This window comes from Capsicum annuum, chromosome 8 (assembly GCF_002878395.1).
Source record: "Capsicum annuum cultivar UCD-10X-F1 chromosome 8, UCD10Xv1.1, whole genome shotgun sequence".
NCBI classification, from domain to species: Eukaryota; Viridiplantae; Streptophyta; class Magnoliopsida; order Solanales; family Solanaceae; genus Capsicum; species Capsicum annuum.
The window spans coordinates 2845188-2853023 of NC_061118.1; the positions used below are offsets into that span (position 1 = coordinate 2845188).

General features: G+C 32.1%; 1 long non-coding RNA gene across 1 annotated transcript; it reads left to right on the plus strand.

Annotated features, from left to right (window-relative positions):
* The first annotated feature begins 3211 nt into the window (after nucleotides 1-3211).
* On the plus strand, nucleotides 3212-6911 carry LOC107856963. The gene is made up of 2 exons (XR_001670748.2): nucleotides 3212-3389; nucleotides 6366-6911. It is a non-coding gene; the product is annotated as an uncharacterized LOC107856963 (long non-coding RNA).
* Nucleotides 6912-7836: the final 925 nt, after the last annotated feature.

A 7836-nucleotide genomic window follows, 5' to 3' on the forward strand; every position in this document is an offset into this window, starting at 1 on the left:
TTAGACACCTTAGCCTAGTACGAGGTAGAAACTTGCCTAAAATGTATTTCAGGGATTTAGACTTGGGCCTTTGACCTACCCTAGGCCAAGATTCTATTGTAACCTTTTATATGCTCACTATGTACTTAGAAAATTCTTAGTAAGGTAATGTTGAGGATAGCACTTGATGATTGTAATGGGTTGATATGGAGAGTTGATGTTTATGGGTTATACTACTGATTATGTTATTTGTTATGACATTGAGGGAAATATTGATGGTATATATACTTAACGGTTCAATTCCAGATATAGATGATGATATTGATGACATACATACCCAGTCTAAGTCTAGAAGATTATTACAATCTTGGTTATATGGCTACTAGTTCAAGTTTAAAAATTTACTATGATATTGATCATGATACTTGTAATAAGACATTGACGATATTAATTATATGAATACTGGTTTGTGTTCGGCTATTACTTATGATATTGATTATATGATACTATTTCAAGCCCGACAATGGTGTATGATATTGAAAATTAGGGTATCAGTTCAAGTTCAAAAAATAGGAAATTGTTATAGTGTGGCATGGTATGGATGGATTCTAGTAGTATCATGGAAGTTGGTAAATGACGGTGGTTTGGTTTATTCTTTACTTGATTGTACCCCTAGGCTTCTAGAGGCCTGCATTGGCTTATTTACTTTTCCGCAGTTATTGGCTTATAGGGGCCAATTTTGTAGTTATAATTGCATATGTTTGATTGTTTATATTATGTTATTATTCTGGTTATTTACTTATTTATGTACAATGATGTGCGGGTTGATTCAGATTTTCCTCTATCTTGACTTAGTTATTTTACATTGTATTTTATCATATTTATATTATGGTGTAGCTAATTCGGTTTTGATACTCATACTATACTTCTGTACCTTTTTAGGTACCGATGGTTTTGATATTCATACTGCACTTCTGTACCTTTTTGGTACAAATTCAAATACTAGTTGTCATCGTTGATTCATCGATCATGCTGTGTTGAATTTCTGAGTTAGGGTGAGCTCTTAGAGTCGGAGTTATCCATTTCCTTCTATGCTATTTATGTCTAGTCTTTTGCATTGAGACACATTGAATTGATAACTTGAGTTGTATTTATAATAACTCTTGTACTGGCTCTACCTGGTTGTGGGATGATTTCTATCCTATGTCTACTATTAGACTATATCTATTTCCTTGCTTATATATGAGTTACATTGTCTATTTCTCCCTTTTGGGGTAATTTCCACCAAGTTAACCCATTGAATTTAGCTTTGGATTACGGTTTGGCTTACCTATTGCAGGATAAAGTAGTTTCCATCATAACTCATAAATCGGATCATGACATAAATATTCCTAAGCATTCCCCCTATGAACTTTCTAAAGGCATTTAGCATCCACATTGTCTTATCCTACTTATTAGAGTCTTCCTCACACATCATATAATTAATGATATCCTTATGTACCTCCTCTCCAAAACTATTCTACAACAGGTCCACATTTTTTCCACCATTAGTAAATAATTTTCTCAATTCCTCTAGTTAATAGTCATTTGCAGTAGTGATAGGTAGAAAATAATGGAGAGAACTAAAATGGGTATAGTTATCATACCATTCACTATAATGGATTCATTTGGGTCCCAATATATTTCTGATCCAAAGTATCTCTAGCCTCAAGCATATATTTCTAAGTCAATGATCCTTTTTTTCCATACCACCAGTTGCGGCCTCACATTCTTGCAATACTTGTACCACATATAGTTAGTCCATAATGATTTTTGAATTGTAAATATACATCACAACTTATAAACCATTGCTTTTAAAACATCAAACAATGATCTAAAATGCAAACCCCTTTCACTTTAAGTCAGCAAATGTCATTCCATGCCACCCAATTTTTGTTTCGACCTATCGTCCTGAAATTCCATAGAAATATTCAATAAGATCTATGTAGATCACAATTCATACACTTAAGAGGAGTAATAACAGACAATATATAAATAGGAATATTATTAATAAAATTATTAATTAGTATAACCTTGCTACCAAAGGATAGAATCTTCCTTTCCCATTCTTGTAGCTTGTTGTGGACCTTTTTCATTTACTCTAAAAGTAAACTTTTTTCTTCTTTGCGTGACCAATTAGACAACATAAATATATCAAATGGAATTTTCCTCTAGATAATCCAATACTTTCCTTTAATTTCCTAAAGTGAGCATGAGTAGTCTTATGATTTACAAAGAAGGAGCTCTTATATATGTTAATCATTTTTCTAGATTATTCCTCACAGTCCTTGAGAATACCCATCATTAATTCCGATGTTGACCTATCAAAAGAGCTAAAAACGATGGTATCATCTACATATGCAATATGATTAATAATTTCACTCCACTGATGCATCCTGTAACACTTATAATTATCTATGTAAAACAGAGAATTCAGAGTTCAGGAAAAGACCTTCGCACATAGTATGAACAAAGAAAGGGATACTGGATCTTTTTTCTTTAACTCCTAGTAGAACAAAAAAATCCATGAGCCTGCTTATTTATATGTATTAGAGTACCAATTATATTAGCCACTAATCTCTATATTTTATCAATCATTTCACAATCAAAACACATCATTTATAATACTTGTATCAGGGACATCAAGTCGGCTATATTAAAGGCCCTTTCCATATCAAGCTTGATCACCAAATTTGTAGGATTAGCTCTTAGCCTAACGTCTAAAATATATCTAGGAAACTATTACATTTTTCGGTGATATTCCTACCTTTAACAAAACTTGACTGGTTTTCAGAACTTAATCTAGGTAATGACCCTTCAATCCTATCATGTAAGATTCTAGAAATAACTTAATTCAAAAAATTGTTGAAACTAATTGGCCTCATATCATAAAAACATTGTACTATTTCTTTTTTTTGGTAAGAGGACTTAGTGTGAGTAACAAACTTAGGTAAAGTATTTCCATAAAAAAATACGACAACCACTTTATATACATGGTAAAGTATTTCTCTTAAAAAATAAAACCACCACATTATATACATCTTCCCCCAGTATGTCCTAAAATCTTTGAAAAATATTACTTATAAAGACATTAGGACCACTAGAATTGTTGTTATTTAATTCAGAGACTACCTTTTGACTACTTTTCTTCTATGATGGGAATCCGTAGACTCTTCAGATACCATGGTAGGGATATGTTTCAGCTATGTACATTCTTTATCACTACCAATAATGAGAACTAACCTGAATAGAATAATTGAGTTTCAGCTGCTACCTGTTCAACACCTTCAACCTATTGCCTATTAGCTTTACTGGATTTGTGAACAGATTGCCTCTAATTTCTCCAATTGACAAGGCACTAAAAAAACCTGGTATTCTTCTTACTTCTAAAAACCATTATTTGCTATCTTTTTGTCTCTAATGTTCTTCTTCATATTGTATGAATTATTTTAATCAAGCTTAAGCTTCTAAAGAACCATTCTATTTACAACAGTTGAATTATCTTCAAAAGGTTCCTTCTTTAACATAACTACTTACTCCTTAATAATTAATTTCTTGAAAATATCCATAAAATATTTTTGACTCCAACTAGTCAAAGTAGCCTTATTCTTCTTCAATTTCTACGTAAGAATAACAAAGATAAATGTATCATCATTAGACACCTATTTTATCTATCTAACAGTAGAAAATCTACCATCTCTGTCAAGAATTTTAGGAATTAAAACGTTTTTCTCATATTTGTCGACTAATTTCTACAAGAATGAAACAATGGTCCATGATCAGATCAAGTTTTGGATAGATTCTCAAGCTCTACTAAACCAAAACTTCCCAAAAATCTTGGTTCACCAAAAGCCTATCAAGCCTTTTTAATAGACAATCCTTTCTTATTCTACCATTCAACTAAGTGAATGACTTTCTTTTAATTACCATCAGGGAAATTACATGAGTTAACATAAAAGGCAAAAATTACTTATTCTTGTGTATACATAGCAAGGCCCCCTATCTTCTTCTCATCATTCAAAATAAGATTAAAATCACCCTCACCTATTCTGGGTAATTCTATATTTATGAATAAAGAGTAAATATCTTTCTTTAGGCTTAATCTCTACTGGGCATCACACTTTTCATAGATAGTTGCGCTAAAAATATAACCAGTTTCCTAAAACTATAGCTGCAAAATGAGTTGATACTTTGAATCAAAAATAATATTTACATGAATGTGATCTTTAATGAACACCTAAATCTTTCCATTTTGGTTGTAATTTCCATAACTCATACCCAACCTCCTTATATAACTTTAGATTTGATTAACATTCTAAAAAGGCTCCATCATAGAAATTTTAACACCTAAAAAATTCAAGATAAGATTAGAACAATGATTCAAGTATATGTAGAATAAAACAACTTATTTTGGTAGTATAAGAATTGATTTAGACAGTTGTTAAGGCTACAAGTAACTCTTATCTCATGGCCAAGTCAAAACCTCTCTTACAGATTAATTCTTATGAAGAATCGTACTATAGTCAATTTCAAACTAGCATAAATCTTAGATTTTTATATGTTTTTTGATCTCAAGACCCAAAAAAATAAAGTTTTTGAGTTCTTTTTCCAACTCATCAAGTTTTTCCATAATCATGTATTGGAGTAAAATGTTATGGCCATTTTGGTGAAGCATTATCCAATAGTAAGAACCTAGGAGTGTAGGTACTACCATACAATGGTCAATCCTACTTGAAACATCCCTAAAAAATTAAAATTTGACAATTACACCTTCAGATTATAATAGAGATCCACAACTGTGGTCAGAAACCACGATCTTCATCATGATCTTGACTTCTAAAGTTTATCTAATCACAACCTACGACCCACCAACTAAGGTATGATCATATGTGGGTCGCACAATCTCACCAAGGCTCATATAACAAGTTCCATAGAGCCTCATATTCATCCACCTAACCATGGGCACCACCCATGATTTTAGGTGGCTCCTACGAACATAGGGTGGTTCATAAGTTCCTTCTTGGAACTTCATAGTTACATTTTAGATGGGGAATTCCATTATTTACCCATTTTATAAACCCCTAAAATGTGTTGTTAAGTTACTACAAAGCTGATTATTAAGTTTACTATTACCCTAAGCCCCTCATTACTTTGAAAACATTTGATACTTAGCATTTATAAAAAAAAAAGAGGTGATTTCTCTTCTTTAGGGTAAACTAGGCTTCATTTTTTTCAAGCTCCAAATTTGGGGATCTCTTCAGTTTTCTTATCCTTAGGTATATGAAAGTTCATCTCTGGGATTCATTTAGCCCATTGAGTCCTAAAGTTAACTAAGTTACTTAGTTTGATTCCTTTCTTAAAGCTTAGGGTTCATGAATTTTGTGAATTTTATGATGTTCTTGTTTCTTGATATCATTGAGTTTAAAATCCATATTTAATATGAATTCTAGTACCATTAAATGTTCATAATTATGAACCCTAATTATATGGTGAAATCCGTGATTGTTGGACTTGATTTATTAAATTTCTTAATTCACTCAGTTTATCAATTTTCCATAATACTTGCATTCTCCAAATTACATGTTTTGAATGCTTTTAGATAATGCATTTATTTTCAGACTTCAAAATATTACTATCATTGAACATTTGGATAAATTATTAGTGTCATTTAGTTGAGATAGTACATAGCACAAAACAGATGCAGGGATAAAACCCACCCATCAGTTCGGCTTAGATTTCTATTAGAATTCCCTAAGTCACAGAACTACGACTCCATAATAAGTTCTAATGTTCCACCCTTTAAATCAGGCTTGATACCTTTGTCCTTTTGGACATAAGTTTAGTAAATGTATGTCATGTAGTGTTTATACCCATGACAAGTTGCTAAACAATATTCCAACTAGGGTTATAGGTTAGACCTTGGATATCTTAGATTGGGTTATGTAGATTAATAGTAGCTCGCATAGTCCATACTTAAGACTTATATATATGTATGACCTTGTATTTGATTTGTTTAGCTTTTTAAACCACTAAATGTTTATTTCTTGGTTAATGTATTAGTTTACATATTTTAGATTCAAGATTATATTACCATGTCACATCCATCAAGTTTAGCTTAAATAAGGTATTTCCCATCTCACATTCTCAGTACATTCAAAGTACTGATCACATACTTTAAATAATACTATATTGTCTTATAATATAGTTTCTGATTCTCAGTATTTAAATTAAACTTTGATGTGCTACTAATTCATAGAACTTTTGACACTTAAAATGATGAAAATATGCAAGTTACTTAGGCATTTTTGTGAGATATTATGTACTTTGTGTTGTGTTATTTTTGAAAGAAATCAGGTTTTGGAGCTATTCTGGAAGATAAGAATGAAAATTGAAGATTTGGATCATTGAAGTTGGAACCTAAGACCCATACATACTATATATAGTGCGTAGGTGCCAACATATGTGTTAGAAGTGGAGATCTAAACACTCGGAAGTTTAGAAAAGAAGACCTTATCACTTATGGATGACACCCACAACCCTAGATGCTACCTATGGTATGTGGGTGCTAGCGTAAGTTTCAAAAAGTCAAAGTATATAGAGTTTCAAAAGTTCTTAAGAGGAAGGGCTCCTACGTGGGACCATTTACGGTATGTAGGTTCCACCTACAGCCCGTAGGTGTCCGAGTAAGTAGACACCAACCTCAGTTTTTCATTTTTGTTCAGGAATGGCTTCCTTGGGTTTCCTTATATTTTATAAATACGCTTTTGATGTTGTTACTTAGTTTATTCACTATATATACTTATAAAAAGATATTTGATTCCAAGATTCAATTTTGATCTTGGGATTGCTTTGTATTGATTTTGGCTTTTTATTCATTGATTATTGAGATATTGTTTGAATGTCTTAAATTATGAATTCCTTTGTTCTTCACAACCATGAGATGCTAATTTCCTCAGCTAGGGTTGTGCCAACCCTTGCTGAATAACAAAGTAAGGAAAGTGTTCAATCATTTAGATAGTTGTTGCTGTATGTATTATGGTTTTCTTCGTGTTTATTACTTTCTTAATGATTGCAAATGTTATTATCAATCCTGTATTCACTATGAACTACTAAGGGAGATAGAGATCAGGAAAATAAGATCACAATAGTGATTTAGGGTTAATTATTGAAATAAGATTACCAACATTATCTAATTAAGACAACATCTTATAAACTTAAGACCAGGAGGAGATAGTTGAAATAAGGATCCAAGGTAAGGGTTAGTAAAGCAATGCTCTAAGACTGAAAGGAGATGAGAGAAATTCACCAGATGGTGCTGAAAGTAGTCGGTGATACCTAACATATCAGATTCTACGTGCATAATAGTTTGATAGTAGGATTGAGCACAAGAAGCCTACTAAGTTAGACGCTAGGGGGAGCACATGCCTAGTGATTGTTTTTAACTATTTACAACCAAATATTTGGAGTTCAATTATTGTTTACTACTATAACTCCCCTATTTACTTTCAGTACTGCTGGTTGATTCTAGCAAACTAGAGAGACAAATCCATGTAATCCCTTTGGTTTTAACCCCAACTAGAGTTGGGTTACTTTACTTGACTATGAATGCTTTATCTTTAATTAAAGGAGTAGTTTGGGTATTGATCAAAATTTCATCATCATTACTGGGAAATATGGTGCTGAGTTGTTGAAGTTTTTGGGTTGTTGTTTTCTATTGTTAGTTGGGTGTACGCTATAGTATGTCTAACACCAGGAGTCAAGAGATTCCTTTACTCACACTGAATCCTAACCTAGAGAGAATCCTAAAGCCCAATCATA